Here is a 16,418-nt window from a genome sequence, read left to right as displayed (position 1 = left end):
AAATATTTGGCATTGGCAATTACCCGTATAAGAAAATCACAAGTCAGTCAGTTACAGAAAGTAATGAAGCTAATACAGTATCTCAGGTGAGGTGCAGGAAACAGTGTGACTGCTCCTCATTGGTTTCACTGCAAAGTGAAATGGGTTAATGTAAACTTCAAGCAAACCTGCTCATATTTCCATTGAAAGGAAGCTTCGTTGCTGAAACTTAGCTGAGCCACTAATAGTTCCCAGTGAAGGGAATGAGAACTTTAAGGTGGCAACACTTGCACTATTTCCGTTCATCAAGCAATACCCTAAACTCCTGTTTATAAAAAGGCCTTTGAGATGTCTATGTCACACTGTAAAACATTTGGTAGAAACATCTGAAGTAGCCCTTACCCGCTCACTTTTTACTGGAAGATGCATGTTACACAGTGCCTTGCTGGCTGCAGTCAAACGGTTGCATTGATCTCCCACAACAGGTAGGCTCTGAAGTCTCATAGATAACATATGTCTACAATGGCTGTGACCTTCCTTTTGCAGGAGGGTTTACAATTGACCAATATGAGCTAAAAATCAGTCAGTTGACTGAGGCTGGAAATGTCAGAGAATGTTCTCCTGCAGTACTCTCATCATGGCTCTCATAGGGATAGCTCTCAACATTTGCTGCTTCTTCTGCAGTCCTGGACTGCAACACAAAAATTCTCCCCTTTAGGATCCAACCCAAAAACCCAAAACACACAGACATGAGTTACACGCTGGCATTAAGTGTGCCATGGGTTTTGGACCAGTCAGGTGATATTCTTTCAATCTTAGAACTATCTTGTTCCAAACTTATATCAAAGATGTACAGTTAACAGATACTGCTATGACAATACGTACTGTGTCATGGATGCCTCTGTCTCACTAAAACTATGTCAGTATTACAGTTCAGCTCATTTGAAAATATGTAACTCAAGTAGTTTTAGGGAACTCAAAGCAGTATTCTGATACACATAAATGTAAGCATTTTAAAATAATTAATTGAATTAATAAAGTGTATAATGAGATATAATCATTGCAGACCACTTCTAAAATGGTAATTTCAGACATTGTTTACTGTATCACAGTGAACTGAAACAGCTGAAATGATTTAATTTTTAGAAGATCCTTTCAAAGCTGCTAGGTCTGTGCACTTGCAAGTTCTGGTCTGCCACAGTTTTCATCCTTTTTTGCCATGCTGCTAGTTCCACTAAGAGTACCTTATTTTTTACTTTTCTGTGTCGGATGAATTTCAACAATGAATTTCAGGGTTATTATCTTTACTCTTTCATGGCTTCATAACACAAATATTTCAACCTGTTGTACTGAACATTTTTCTTTTATCTGGTGCACTGAACCATTTCAATAATTGTTGCTTTGAGAGACACTTTGAAAACTGTATTAAATTGTGCCATATGTTTTTCCATTTGTGGTAGTACAATCAGTGTCCTCATGTAAACAACATTTAAATGAAGATTAAAATTAAGGCAAAGCAAACTATTTAAATCCATACTGTTTCATGTAATAACATAAAAAGCTATACAGCTAGAACAGTCATGAGAAACCTTTCTAAGTCTTGATCTTACCTGACTGTGGGAACAATTTCAAAGGAAAACTTATTTAATGTGTTTATTTAAGTGCAGTACAGGCAAAACAATTTAATTTTTGTAGGTGGAATATGTTTAATTTCAGAAGATACAATTAGAAATAACACAAGAATGAGGTATCAATGGCTAGCACACCAAAAATTTGAGACAGCGCTGGGAAGATTCCAAGTAATTTCAACTTTCAAGAATTTTAAAAACTAAAGATTAACTAGAAATCTAATTTGATCAGTATTCTCCAAACTTACATAAACAAAGCTTCTTGCCTGAGAATAATGAAAGAGTTGCTGATGTTCGGAATACTACTTTTTTAAAACATCTGACGAAGGGAGCAAGTTGAGATTACAATAAACTCGTTATAAATCCTTAATTTACAAGGCTTTCCCTTGAAAACCTGGGAATTGCTGATTTATTACAGCTTTGAGGTTTGCACATTAGGAGTTTGTGCTGCAATACTATGATCTATTTTTTTTAAAGAATCAATCATAATGCTATAGACCATCAGTGAAATGATTTTACTGAGAACAGAAGATATTTGGGAGATCCTATGAAATATTAAAATATGATAATTATGTGGCAAATGTCACAAAGAGACAATAAAAGCAAGACATAAGGGATTTCACCCATCACTGAATTAATTAAAAAAACCCACAAAACCGATGAATCATTACTCCAGCTTCTACGCAGTACAGTTCAGAGGGTTGTGTTTCAGCATGTGTACTTGTCTTTCTCATTATAAATCTCCTTGTAAGGATATGACCTTCATTTAAGGTTACTATGATTGTCTTCCCAATTACAGAAATTCACATTTTTATTCACAGGGCAATATGAGCTTTTAGATTTCTAGGTATTATCCCTAATTTTACAAGTAAAGATATACAAGAGTGATTTTATCAAAGGAATCAAATTTGGTTCAGTTTCCTTTGTGGACACAAAAGTATAGCACTCTTCATAAAATACAAAAAGGTCCCTGGAAAAAATAAGTGCCTGCTTTGGTAGGTATTTAATTTAAAAACACTGAGCATAAGACTTTATGGAAGGGGAAGGTGATTTCTTTTTTTTTAAACAAAACATTCATTCTCACAGATTTCAATCTCTCACATTCTTGTATTTCATGCTCACAAGCACCAAGATGTGTGTATCTCCAGTCTGGCCAAGATCTCTGTGGTCTGGCAAGATCCCTCTTATAAGCACAGAGGACAAGTGACAACTGGTATCGAGACCTTACTACATCTCCTAGGTTTCTCTTGCTTGCTGACAATGAACTGGTTTTTGGACTGGCTTTTAACTTATTTACAAGTGAAACTATTATAGCACAGACTTTTGCCTTGGAATCTTGCTTAGTTCAACCTCTATCATACATTCCCAGCCCGGGTCATGGTCCTCTGTTACTGTTTCCTCATTTGGGGTATCTGTATGGGAACAGTCTGTCTTCCTGTTAGAATAACAAGGGGGAAGTGCTTATGCAATGGGCTGTAACTGTTGCTGTCTTTCTGTTCTCAGAGCGAACCTACTGAAACATAACACTTTTAGTTTTGCTGCAAAAAGAACAAATTCCTCAGTGTTACTGGTTTTAATTCTGTAAGTCAGCTCCTTGTTTATTCACAAAGCAATTTTGGGTTGGTTGGTTGGAGTTTTATGCCTTTTTTTTTTTTTAACCTTTTCTCTATTTTATCACTTATGATGCTTTCAAACTCAGACATTTTAATTCGTACTAAATACTTGAGTCCTAATATTTTAATAGACACCTTCACAGTATGTGTGAAGTAGTTACTTTTCTCCAAGTGCATATCAATATGCAAACTTGACTGCCTTTGGAATCTGCTAGAGAAAAAGCCACATCTCTCTGATTCAGCCTCATACAGTTACATCAAATATCACGTGGTTCCCTCATACACCTTCTTGGAATGTTGAAGGAAAAAGCAAACAAGGGAAAAGGACCAGCATACAGAAGCACTCTCCAGGGCAGAATTACAGAATATTCTGCCCTGTGCAAAACCTGAACTGCTGTTAACTGATAAGAGAGAAGCATTCTCCTAAGAAACTCCTAATGAAGTTACTTAAAGGTATGATGAACCAGCTTCCTGACTTAAAAAAAAAACCCACCACTACTTTAGGTGTTTGGCTAGTGCTGTGGGCAAAGCTTTGCTGATTTCAGTGCTTTAGCAGGCCTAAATAATTCAGAATCTGAAACATAGTACTGCTTAATACCTAAATAGTGCCCCCTTTATACCAGTGTCCAGGGCCAAGCTAGTGGAACAACTAAAGTATGACTATTTTTTTGTAACAATTTCAGTTTTAAAATTTTGATTTCTCCAAACTAGTTTAATACTGTAGACTGGAACTCTTTATCTTTGATGTATTATTTAGGAATCTTGGGACTGATATTAAATTTTTCTAAGTATTGCAATTGTCCATATGCACATTTGATTGATTATACAAAGAAAAAACATTGAAAGCATATCAGGTCAAACACTGTGTATGAATCTATAACAATGTATTAGCCTGTGATTACTTATTGAGGATTTCTTATCACTACTACAGAACAAATGAAATGGAAACCGTTATTTCTCATATTTCATACAAGAGTATATGAATTCACACACAGGAGAAACCTATCTGTCTTGTGCAAAGAAAATCTCAGTAATGAAATAACCAAACAGCAATGTTTTATGCATCGTGTGGTCCTGCACTTAAGTTCCTCTTCAGAAGGGTGTTTGGGGAGAAAGAGAATGAGGGAGTCATGGTTTCTCTTCATTGCCTGTTGCTGTAAGGTCTAATACACAGTGCTGTGGATGCAGACATTGCTGCAGGGTGCTTCATTCTTTACATTGCTCATGATTTTTCATGATTGTCAGGGACGCATAGGGCTCAGCATAGGCACCTTTTCATCTGTTTGTATGAATCTAAATACATAGATACCTGAAGTCTAACTTTGCATTCTCCTGAGACTTTTGCCCTTTTATTCTTTATGAAATGAATATTCTTGTAAGCTGTAATTCAGAATTATTTGGCCTGTGTGCATTCGTTTTCATTCTTCAGCAATATGTCAATTTAGCTCAGTTCTGAAGATGTCTCTGTTTGAGAGAACATAGGATATTATAGAAAATATTCTTTACATAATGTCTCCATGGCCTATTTTGGTTTAGATGCTCCAAGGTAAATGGATAATCTATGGGGGACATTAAAGAGAATGGAATGAGAAGAAGGCGCCTCTCTATATACATATCACTTCCTATGGTGAAACTATTGAAAACTGGTTCCTCCAAAGCTTCCTATGCCCCTACGTTAATGCAGAAAACCTAAGGATGTGATATCTTCCTGAGCAAAACACACATTTTTTTCTTTTGATCTCTTTTAAAATAGACACACAGATGTTCAAGGTATAAAAAGGGATCCTGACAACTTGCTGTGCCGTGCACAGGGAAGCAAAGTCCTGTTGTAAAGCACATTTGATCACAGTCCAGAATATAATTCTCTATTTTATGATCCTACCCAATACGACAAGGTAAACAAAACACTGAAATGAATATCGTAGAAGGAGGATTTATCATTAGCTATCTATTCCACCTCCATGAGGTTCTACTTTACTTAAAGTTCTTGAGGGGCTGGTCATGGGAGAAAACAGCAGATGCACCATTTCTTATTGCTCCTGCTGGGTTAAGAATACAGATTGGTTCCTCTGAGTTAACTGCATTGAAACAAAGCATCACACACAGAAGTTTCCCAAACCCTTGCAGTATTGAAACTGAGAGTGGTTGGGAAATTCACATGCATTTCCTTATTTTTCATTGACGTTTCATTTTATTGAATTGTCTCCCTGTACCTTATTGGTACATTTACTGGTTCCAAAATTTCAGTGAAATGAATCTGTTGAACCTCTAACATATTTATAGAAAAGGAAAATAATATAAAGCAGGCCTCTACCAAGACAGTAAACACTGAATGAAGAATCAGAACAAATTACTTTCTGGAGAATTATACAGCAATGAAAAGATCTTAAGTATAAAATGCTTACGACATAATTCAATAGAACTTAATATCTATTATCAGTTTAGATAATGAAACTTTGTTTATGTTTAATTTTTATGTAGGTCAAGTAAATGAGCAGTGAAAGATAATTAAATAGTGTGCCGTTTACTTAAAGAAAAAAACCCAAACCCTACAAAAATTAAAATTCAGGCAGACTGTGGTTTTGAAGCTGGGTATTTCATAATGATTGCCTTTCTTTTGGGGGTATATGCCCATGAGTATCACCTTAGTGTTGCACAGTAAGGCCTAGAGCAATAAATGAAGAGAAAAATCAGTGTAGGAAGAGACTGCAGCTAATGAATATTTAATCAGATACACAAATACACACAGTTTGATAATGCCTTGAGGAATTTGCTATCATTTATTAACTCCTGCAATGTAAATGCATGGTATTATGTTTCTTAAGAAAAGCAATGCCAGTAAACAGCTATTAATCTTTTCAATCAATTATTTACCAGAAGTATATAAATCTGAACTATATTTGTATGAATAAAAAAATAGTTAAAAAAAATAGATGTTCTCCTTTAGTATAGAAGCTCTAAAGTTGTTTTTCTAAAGAGTTATACAGTTTTAATATGGTAATAAAAGATTTTTTAAAAACTAAATTACTTTGGGGAAAAAAAAAGCAACCCTAAAGTAGAAAATAGCTGAAACAGAAACACTTCTGAACACTGTTATCTTGATTATTTAGATGTTAAATACTACTTTAAAAACCACACACACATGGGAAGAGTAACATCATTCAGAATCAGAGTGTGCACCACAAAATATGTTTTTCATAGTTATCTGCAAAACACTTTGGAGTACTAAGATATTCCTGTGGTGGCAGAATCTTTTTACAATTTCTGTGTTACTGTAGGTCAGACAGTGCTCCTGCCTGTCTTACCTTGCCGCAAGTGATCACTGAAATGCATGGGCCTGCTAAGAGACAAAAGTAGTCCTTATACTGGCTTTAACAAAAAGAGCAACTCAGTATTTGTAATACAGCTCACATTATTACACTGCTACAGAAATATGGTGAAAAAACTACACATGTTGGGCAGCAAGGCGAGCTTAAAGAAAGAATTTGCTATTACCGTTTTATTGGAAGTGGAAGGAAAAGACTTTACTTGTTCATCAGTTCTTAGGATGGATTAGAACTTTAGACATCTCATTACCAAATACAGCAACTGAGGGAATCTAATGAGTCTGTATGTTTAATGAGGATTTTTTTGTATGCCTTTAAAGATGTTCAATAGTTGCACATTCGGTGGTGTTTATTATCTGTATCATGTCAACCTTTAGCCTCGTATTTTTATTTTTTTGTTGTTTTGGGGGGAGGGAGGGAGAGGTGTGTGCTTGAAAGAGAAAATATCTTTCTTTTTAGTCATTCTAAAATGTAATCATGAACTTAAATGCATTCCAGTCTGAATAAACTCACCTTAAAATGAGCATGAAGAACACATAAAAAGCATTCATCAGCACGTTTCTGAAAGGTACACTTTTCTGCCTATGAACCTTGTATAATCCATGTTTGCAGGAAGCAACATGGCAGATGCTCTGCTTCTGCAAAACTGAAATTGCTGCACATGGCTGCACTTACAAATCCGGTAACACTGGGAAATCCTAAAAGGTGTTAGAAAGGACTTACTGTTTGAATTGGTGCATGTACTATAGTTTTCACATGTTTCAAGTTATAGTATCTGCTATTCAATCCTAGTTAACTGCATGACATTTTTTTAGAAAAAAGAATTTTTAGCATTTTCTCCATGGTGTCTTAGTCACTGAAGCTCTTGGGTAGAGTATTGCAGTTTGTTAATTTATAGTCTATGAAATTACATTGATACATTGAGTCTGACACATGCAGTTTTTGCCTCCAAATTGCACCTCCATTAAAACAGGTATTAGCAGAGGGGTTGTTATTTTGTTTCATTGCATGGAGGGCAAATAAATTAGAGATTAATATTAACAGAAGTGAACTGCAAACACTGTGAAATATTTCTTCCCCTGTTAAACTTGCACTAAAAAAAACAAATCTGTCTTCCCATGACAGTAGTAAAAACCCCACAAACCTAATTGTCATGCAGAAAGGTAAGAAAGAATTAACGTAGATGAAACACTCCTGAGCTGTGCAAGCTTTTTAGATGCCAATTCTCACAGATTTCTGCAGACATTTACATTGGTCTGTTGGAGGTACAGGTAACTAATGATACATTCAAAACCATTTTTCCTTTTTTTAAATGCTAAGTCTTCATATTGTGATTGGTATTAAGATTTTTACAATGATAGTACACGCAAACTTTGTTTGGATTCATGAATTTGGAGGAGTCCACAATTTTTTGTTATGCAAGTAAGTAGCATGTTAAGGAGTCTGTCTTGATCAGTAACCTCAAGTATGAAAAGGAATGATCTGATACTTGAAATGTACAGCAATTTTAGTTTTGTAGAAACTAGGCAGAAAGGGGATCAATTTAAACTGGTTAGAAAAATACAGTAGTTTATCAATTCTTTATGAATACTTTAAACAAATAAAATATATATGCACATTTAATTTTCCTAAAAGTATAAATTGCAGTAATAAATACGTTGTCAGATGTTTAATTCCTAAGTTTCTCAGTAGCACAGGAGAGATACTGGAAGAGACTTCTATGGATAATTCTGTGAATTAAGAACTCAGCTGCTGTTGAAATTCAATATCCACTACATACTCCGTCTAATCCCAGTAAAGATTCCTTCAGAACTAAATGTCTATTCCAACGCATTTTACAGAGAGACAAAATCCCTATGATAGTTTGAATACCCATGCAAAACATGGTTCTATAAGTTAATATTTAGCAGTACAAGAGGCCATGCAAGAGCATCTTTTAAGGAAATACTACATAAAGAGGCCAATAGCTTTGGACTTCATTTAAAAAATATCATTGTAATTAAACCATAGGTGTGCCTTGTTTGAGCTCTAACAGTGTGATTTTTTAAAGAGGAGATTCTTTCACCTGAAATGAAAGGTACACATTTTTCTGCACTTATACACAAATAAATCAGTCAAGATGTTGTGGGTTTCGTGTTTTTTTTTTTTTGTGGTTTTTTTTTTTTAATTAGCAATCATACCAGACAAAATTAAACAGGTGATAGGAGGTGGCACAACAAACGAATTGAGCACTTTTTAAAGGTTAGTAGCAGTCTCGGGGCCTAAAAATACTCTTTAAAAGTCACTGTACATGATGTGCAATTAGATGGATAAGATTCTGCATAATTTGGCATATGTCAGAGATAAGGTTCCCTGCAGAGCTGCTTTGACTGCAGAATATAATAGATGTTACCTTTTAGGGTTGTAAAGACAGTGGTACAGTTAAAAATTATACGTTTCCAAGTATTTCAAAAAGAGGTCTAAGCACTTCAAAATGCAAAAATATATTGTCCCAATAGCTAATCAAGTTTAGTCCAGAAAAACCCCAGCAACCAGAACTAATCTCACCTCAGGCTGCTTGGTCTTGCAAGGTCCCTAGGGCCCTGGATCTAGCTTTTATGTAAGACAGCGCAAAACAACCCAATACTTTCATGTGATTGAGATTTATTTCAATAATGTCTTTCACTGTGGCTTGCTGGAACTCAAAAAAGCAGCAGGTAATCTCTATCTTGCAAAATTCTTTATCTTTTCTCAGCACTTGAGCAAACAGCACCAATAATGTGGTTTTGAATTAATGCAAACTATTGTACAAATAATAAACTAACTCACTGCCATCATTTGCCTGTCTGGTAAACTGGTAGGTTTTCAGAGGGAAAAGAGTTTTTTGTTTGAGGATACTCAGTACTAACTGGTCAAATAAGGTTTAGTAGAATTTGATCACAAACTTTTTTCTGATTTCTTTATAAAGAATTTATTTTTATTAGTAACAACAGTGCACACATAACTTGGTGAACCAGGAGAGGCCGGCTATGGATGACGAAAGCTCATTCATTACAGCCTTTCCACTGATTTTAACAGGCTTTAGATCAGACATCTAGGGAGGGAAAAACATGATGGCGCTCACTGCAAATATGATAGTCATGGACTGTCTTAGAACTGGACACTGCAGACAGCACAAGAGCAATTGCAGCTGACTTACAGTGCAATGCTGGAGGGCTGATAGGAAGATACTGGTTTTCAGACCTGTGTAGTACTAATGAAATAGTCAAAAGAAAGGAGAATATCAAGTTCTGTTAAAAATCAGTTTTCATTTCCTATCCCGTATGGTCTTAATTGAATAATCAAGCAAACAGAACATCTCAAATATGATTCTTTTACGGTTACTGTCAGACTATGAGAGATGCTTTTGCATTGTTTCACTTATTCTTGGCATTACAGTGGGTTGATAATTTGAATTACAGTAACAAAATTCACTGCCTTTCCCATCTTACTAATGAGGTGTGAGCAAACAGTGAAAAAGGTTGCCATGAGATGGACACATTGATCATTTGTCTACCCAATGGGGCACTCAATAAAAGTTGTGGAAAGCAAAGGGTAAACTACAGGGCATGAGGAGATCTGAAAAATGAACATCTCTGCTGCAGCTTTTGAGAAAGTACCACTCTCTCAAAAAGCACATTAAGACAAAAGAATCATCAAGACATGGAAGGTATGTTTGGCCTTAGGGCAAGTGCCATATACACTCATGTTCAGAATGAGTGTGAAGCAGTTGTGAATTTTGTGAATATAAGTGAATATTGTAGCAGGAAAAATTGCGATGTGTTTCAAGAGAAACTCTAAGAGTGAGAAATTTTAGACTTTTTTTGTTTTAAACACTATGCACACTTTTTAAAAGGTTGGTGCATAATTTTCAAATATCACTGCACATCTGTGCATTGGTGCATTGTTTCATAAGCTCTAGTCTCTTTCACTGCCTTAGTGACCCATCAGTGCTAGGAATCTCCTTCATCTTCAGAGGTTTCTGAGCTGATATGAACTATGAATGATTGAATTGGCTTTGAAAAAGATATCACGGTGGGGGGGAGCATATGTGTTCCACATTGTGAAAGATTGCTTAGCAGTGAAGACATGGTGGAACTGGTGTGAAGCAGAAAGCTTAAGTTTGTGGGTCACATTCTTGTGAGATATCATAGAAACAGGTAGAGACTAGTTCAAGCAGCTGGGAAGACGCTAAAAAAGTTGGTGCTATGACGTAACGAAGCAAAAACAATATAGTCCCAGTTTCAGGTGAGCTCTCAAATATCTGAGTGTATTAGCCTAAGCTAAATTTTATGCTGTTGCAACTTGACAGCTCCTGATACCTAATCTAGCTTGTTTAAATCTAGCTTTATTATCCCAGTACTAGATTTAAATCTGTACTCTCGTGAATAAACTGAACTATGACAAAAAAATTCTGAAGAGGACATTTTTCAGTTGCTTATACACAAGTCCTACGAGGCTCCATAACAACCAAAAGGAATTGAAAATTTTCATTGTGGAAAAGGAATTGGGCATAACTGACATTACTAAGACTTGATGTGATGATTCATGACTTGAATGCTAATTTAACTGGTTATTGCATATTCAGAAAAGATAGACTGTCTAAAAGAAGAGCCTTCCAGTATCTGAAGGGGGCCTATAGGGATGCTGGGGATGGACTCCTCATTAGAGACTGTAGTGATAGTACAAGGGGCAATGGATTAAAACTTAAACCGGGGAAGTTTAGATTGGATATAAGGAGGAAATTCTTTCCTGTTAGGGTTGTGAGGCACTGGAATAGGTTGCCCAAGGAGGTTGTGGATCCTCCATCCCTGGCAGTGTTCAAGGCCAGGTTGGACGAGGCCTTGGGTGATATGGTTTAGAGCGAGGTGTCCCTGCCCATGGCAGGGAGGTTGGAACTTGATGATCTTAAGGTCCTTTCCAACCCTAAGTATTCTATGATTCTAAGAGTAGATAGGAGAAACATTGTACATATGCAGCATCCTACATCTGTGTTGTTTAGAATTATTGGTAAAGCAGAACTATGAGTTTTAAATGCATCTAAAGGAATATGACAACTATGCCAAAGTAGAAATCTATTATAGACTATCAGTCAGAAGTTCAGATGAGTTCCTTTCAAAATGTCTGTCAATAATGTGTGCAAATTAAAAAAATAAACCTGTTTTTAAATAAAGCAGGAGCTATACGTTGAACCTTTTGGGTATATGGCATTTAAGAAATATTTACTGAATGAAAAATATACACCCTTAGTGAACTCAAAATAACTATTTTGGCCCTATAAATCATGGACTAAAATCAATTACTCTCAAGATAGGCGGTTGGTAGTTGCCTGGGAAACAGTGATCGTCATCTGGTTTCTTTAAAATCAAGACAAAGTATAAGATGCAGCTACTCCCCCCATTATGTGAAAGAGAAATCATGCTGCACTGGGCAGGGGTAATGTAGGAAAGGCGGCTGCCTGGTTCGTGCTTTTACATCCTTGGCCTTCAGTGGCCGCAGCTTTTCTAAGCTGCTGGAAAGTATTCATGAAGTGACTACAAGGAAAAAGTCAATGAGAAATTATTCACTTGTAAGATCTATGAAATTAGCCAGTGGAAGAACAAAATAATCAGAACAGTAGAAAAATAGTTGCTTTAACCACGACTTCAACTTTGATGAAAGCCCATCCTGGCTGAAGGCAGCAAGTTTTAATACAAGTCGGTATATCAAAAATATGAAAAAAACCTATCAATAGCAGTAGAAATCAATTTGGAGCTTACTGATAAGAGCATCCCTGCTGAAAGGACTTACAAGAATGTACTAAAGAGTACGAAAGATCACTGCATTCCTAGTGCTACAAGAAAAAACAGATGGGATGAAAATAGTTTTTTCCAGGCTGGCTAGCCTGGCATGAATCCCATGGAGAATATGGAAAAACTAGTATGAGAGCCAGCTGAAAAAAATTACAGGTAGAAAACAATGTCAGCCATATTTTAAAAAAATTGAATTTTCACCTATTCTGTCTTGTCAAACTAACCCATTTCAATTCAACAAAATTTCCAACTTAGTTGATAAAAGTAACTGAACAGATGAAATAGCCTTTGTATAGCTTATTTTACAGTACTGTAAGATAATCTGATAGCAAATTAGTACAATATCTATAGATCTTACACTAAAAAGAACAAAAACTTGCTTAATTGAAGGACTAGAAAAAACATTTTTGCTGAGTTCCTCAGATATCATTATAAATCCTGAGGCTATTCAGTATTTCCACTGATAAGATAAAAGTGAATAAAACAACTTCTGATAAAATCTGTAGAGGATGGAAAGGCTAGAGAAGGAAACTAATTATAACTAATTATAAAGGCATGGAAATCATACATATCAATACAAAATTATTCTGCATATGATAACACTAACTTCCAAAGCTGAGCTGCTCACATAAACATGTAAGACTGGAGTAAGAGTGGGACTATGTAGATATAACAAATCAATTTTCCATTGATTCTTGAAAAAAATAAAAAGCACACTGTCCCAAGTGTGCTCTTTTCATACAGAAGAATGTCAGTTTCATTTTGAGATTTTTATCTTCACTTGCTAGTCATTAGTTGCCAGCAAAGTCTTCTTGCACTGGTTGCTGCTTAGCAGCGTATCTGTATTTTCAGGTATGTTGACTTCATTTAGTTGGCTTCAGAGTAAAGGATGGAAGCTGAAGTAAACATGCAAATGTGAAGTTTCTAATGTATTTTCCATACAGGCAGAAGCATTATTTATCTTTAAATTTATGTGCATATCCTACAAATCAAGTTCCTCATCCGATACATCTCTCAAAAACTGCAAATATCTTGTGTTTTGATAATATCCATGGATAACTATATTAAACATTATCCCAGATGTGGCAACCAGAGATGCCACATTTTCAGTCTCCTCTCTCCCTTTCTGGGAACTATCAAACAGAAAAACAAAGAAGTCCTATACTTAGGGTGGAGAAGCAAGTGTCTTTCTGCTTCTAGTTATCTGTCAACTTCCTAGCAAACAGTGAGGATACCTGAGAAATCTATGGACAATATCTACTTGTGATTCCAAATTTGTTGGCCTGTACCCTTGTTCTTGGTATGAATCACATGTACCTCTTTGGTATGATATAAAGGCATACCTGGTAAGAAAATGCTTCTCATTCATTAGTGGAATGAGATAGAATGTGGAATAGATCTTCCTCATTCTTCTTTCTTCCTTCCTTCTACACATAATTTTCTTTGCTACTGCATATAAACAGATAAAATCATCATACTTAAGGAAAAAGAATTCTGTACTCCCTATCATGAAAATAAACATAGGTCTTGCACTTGTAGTTCATATGAAGCAGAGAGTTCAGAAGGACTGAGATTAACTATTTAAAAACACCTCACAAAAACCTTTATGTAGAGAGGATTACCTGTGCAGAAGGACTTTGAAGGAAATAAATTAAACAGTAATTTTTCTCTCCTGTTTACAAGAACTATCAGAATTGTACTCCTAAAGACACTGAAAAACCCCATAAAGTTACTTGGATATCCTGACAGCTTCTTTCTATTAGTTTAGTATTATTTTCCCAGAAGTCTACTGGAAAAATCCTTTGTCTACCATACCTCTTCAGCTTTTCTCGTCTCCCTTTAATATCCTGGATCCTGCTAAGTGATCACAAAAAAAGCAATGATGGTGATAGTCATCTGCTTAACAGTTCCTTCAGCCAAAAGTTGACTGACAGTTTGGCACATAAAAACAAAGTAAAATAATCATATGTATTTGTTCCTGGGAAAAAAACCCCAAAACGAACAGTAAGCGAACACTTTGGTCTCAGGAGTCTCAGGGAACATTTGGTTCCAATTTTCATCGAAGTTCTCTATAGAAAATTATTGAGAGAAGATGTGGATTTCTTAGTCTTTCAAATCATTCTGACTCCATAATACCATTGCTTAGATTACTTTAAATGAATATGAACTGTTGATGCCCCAATTGCCTCACAAATTAAGTTTCGTTGGTTTAAATTGTCCAAGTTAAAATCAGTATTAAGTTTCTAGGAACTATCAGTGTCTAGTGTCCTGACAGAAACAATGAGCTGCTGTCTGGTCAACAGTTTATTCTTTAAGAGTGCCCTATTTGTTTTCTTCATCACAATAATTTGCAGTTAGTTACACAGAAGAGAGACTATTTAATATATGGGTGCAAAACATCAGCATGATGTATTTGGGGTATATAAAAAGTACCTCATAGTGGTGAAATAGCCACCCCTTATGGGCTTGGTTGTTAGCCATTTAATTTACAGGCAAAAGCAACAGAAATTGCTCAGTACTGCAGATTTAGCCCCTGACATATTTTACCTACGGGAAAAGGCAGGAGCAACCCTAATTAACAAAGGAGTTAGCTACCTGGTGCAAAATGTCATTTTCACTGTGTTTTTGAAAGATCAGAGGTCAAAGTAAAGAGAGGAATCATATGTGCTTTTCACTGTATTTTGTTAATACATAAAGAGAAGTTTCATCATATGAGACAATTTTATCAGCCTCTGATTTTCATATCATCAGAAGTTTCATATCAGAAGTTTCATCATATGAGACAATTTTATCAGCCTCAGAACTCTGATTCATGTTGCATTCTTCCTTGATATTCTCATATATTACTGTCTTCAGTCCTTCTTTTATCCAGCTACAGAAAAAAACCACTAAGAATTAAAAAACAAAAACAAAAAACAACCCCCTGTCCATTCCCTGCCAAAAAAACCCAAAAAACAAAACCAGCACAAAAAAAACTTTTTTTTTTTTTTTTTTTTTTAACAAAACCCTGAATGTTTATTATGTATTTGCAGATAAAGGACTGTCCATGGCTGGGCATGACAATACTGGCATGCTTGATTTGCATACTTGAAAGTAATTTTATGGGAAATAATAGGTGGTCTGAGAGTTAGCAGTGGGTGGTACCTATGGGCTGTACTACTACTAATAGCTGCTCACTGTTAATCCTTGTCATCAACATGAGCTACACAGGATAAAAAAATCCTACTAAAGGGCAACCAACCTGAAGTCCAAACGATAAGAATGCAATCTATATTACAAGCATCAACTCCTCTAATTTTTGGTCATTGAGCTAAATTATGCTTTTGCTTCATACCAATGCAGTCTGAGTTGACCAATATGAAGTGACAGGAGAATCTGGCAGATTAAATTACTTTAAGGCGATTCATGTGATGCTAATAGCTTAGGTATCAAGAACAAATAATGGTGAATAATGAAATGGAAAATAGACAAATAACATTCAGTAGCTGAAGCTAATTTTGCTAGCAAGCGCTGAATACAGTCCATAGTTATTACAGTGCTGAATGAAATGCAGCATGTCTTTAATGCTATAAGTCACAGTCTGCATACTACTTAAATTGTATATAGGTATCCTGTATTCTGAGATGTCAGCAGTAACCTAATTGCTATCCATTTGCTCTATTAATGTGTACTTTGAGATATGTTTCTGAATTAAAAAAAAAAAAAAAGTGGAAGGAGTTATGCTTGTCTGCACAACAGAGAGGTCACAGGTACTTGGGAGTATTTACCATCTGCTGACTTCAGTTTCCATCTGTGTGTCTTACTGGAATTAAAATTCTTGAACCACCATGATAGAATTGATTCAAAATTGATGAAACTAATACCACCATAAATCATGATGTCATCTGACAGTAGCTAAACTCTACACATGGGTGACTGGCATTTTGACTCTCTGTGTATGCAGGACTATGTCTGTCCCTGAGAATACAGGGTTTGAATCCTCTCAGGCAGAGGGGGACCTTGATTTTAGGTCTTAAACATTCTGGGTAGCATTTTGACTTCTAGTCACCATACTTAGAGAAC

This window comes from Neopsephotus bourkii, unplaced genomic scaffold (assembly GCF_033783945.1).
Source record: "Neopsephotus bourkii isolate Nb327-2 ecotype Australia unplaced genomic scaffold, CSIRO-AGI_Nbou_v1 NB_379, whole genome shotgun sequence".
NCBI classification, from domain to species: Eukaryota; Metazoa; Chordata; class Aves; order Psittaciformes; family Psittacidae; genus Neopsephotus; species Neopsephotus bourkii.
Note: the sequence above shows the minus strand (reverse complement) of the source record.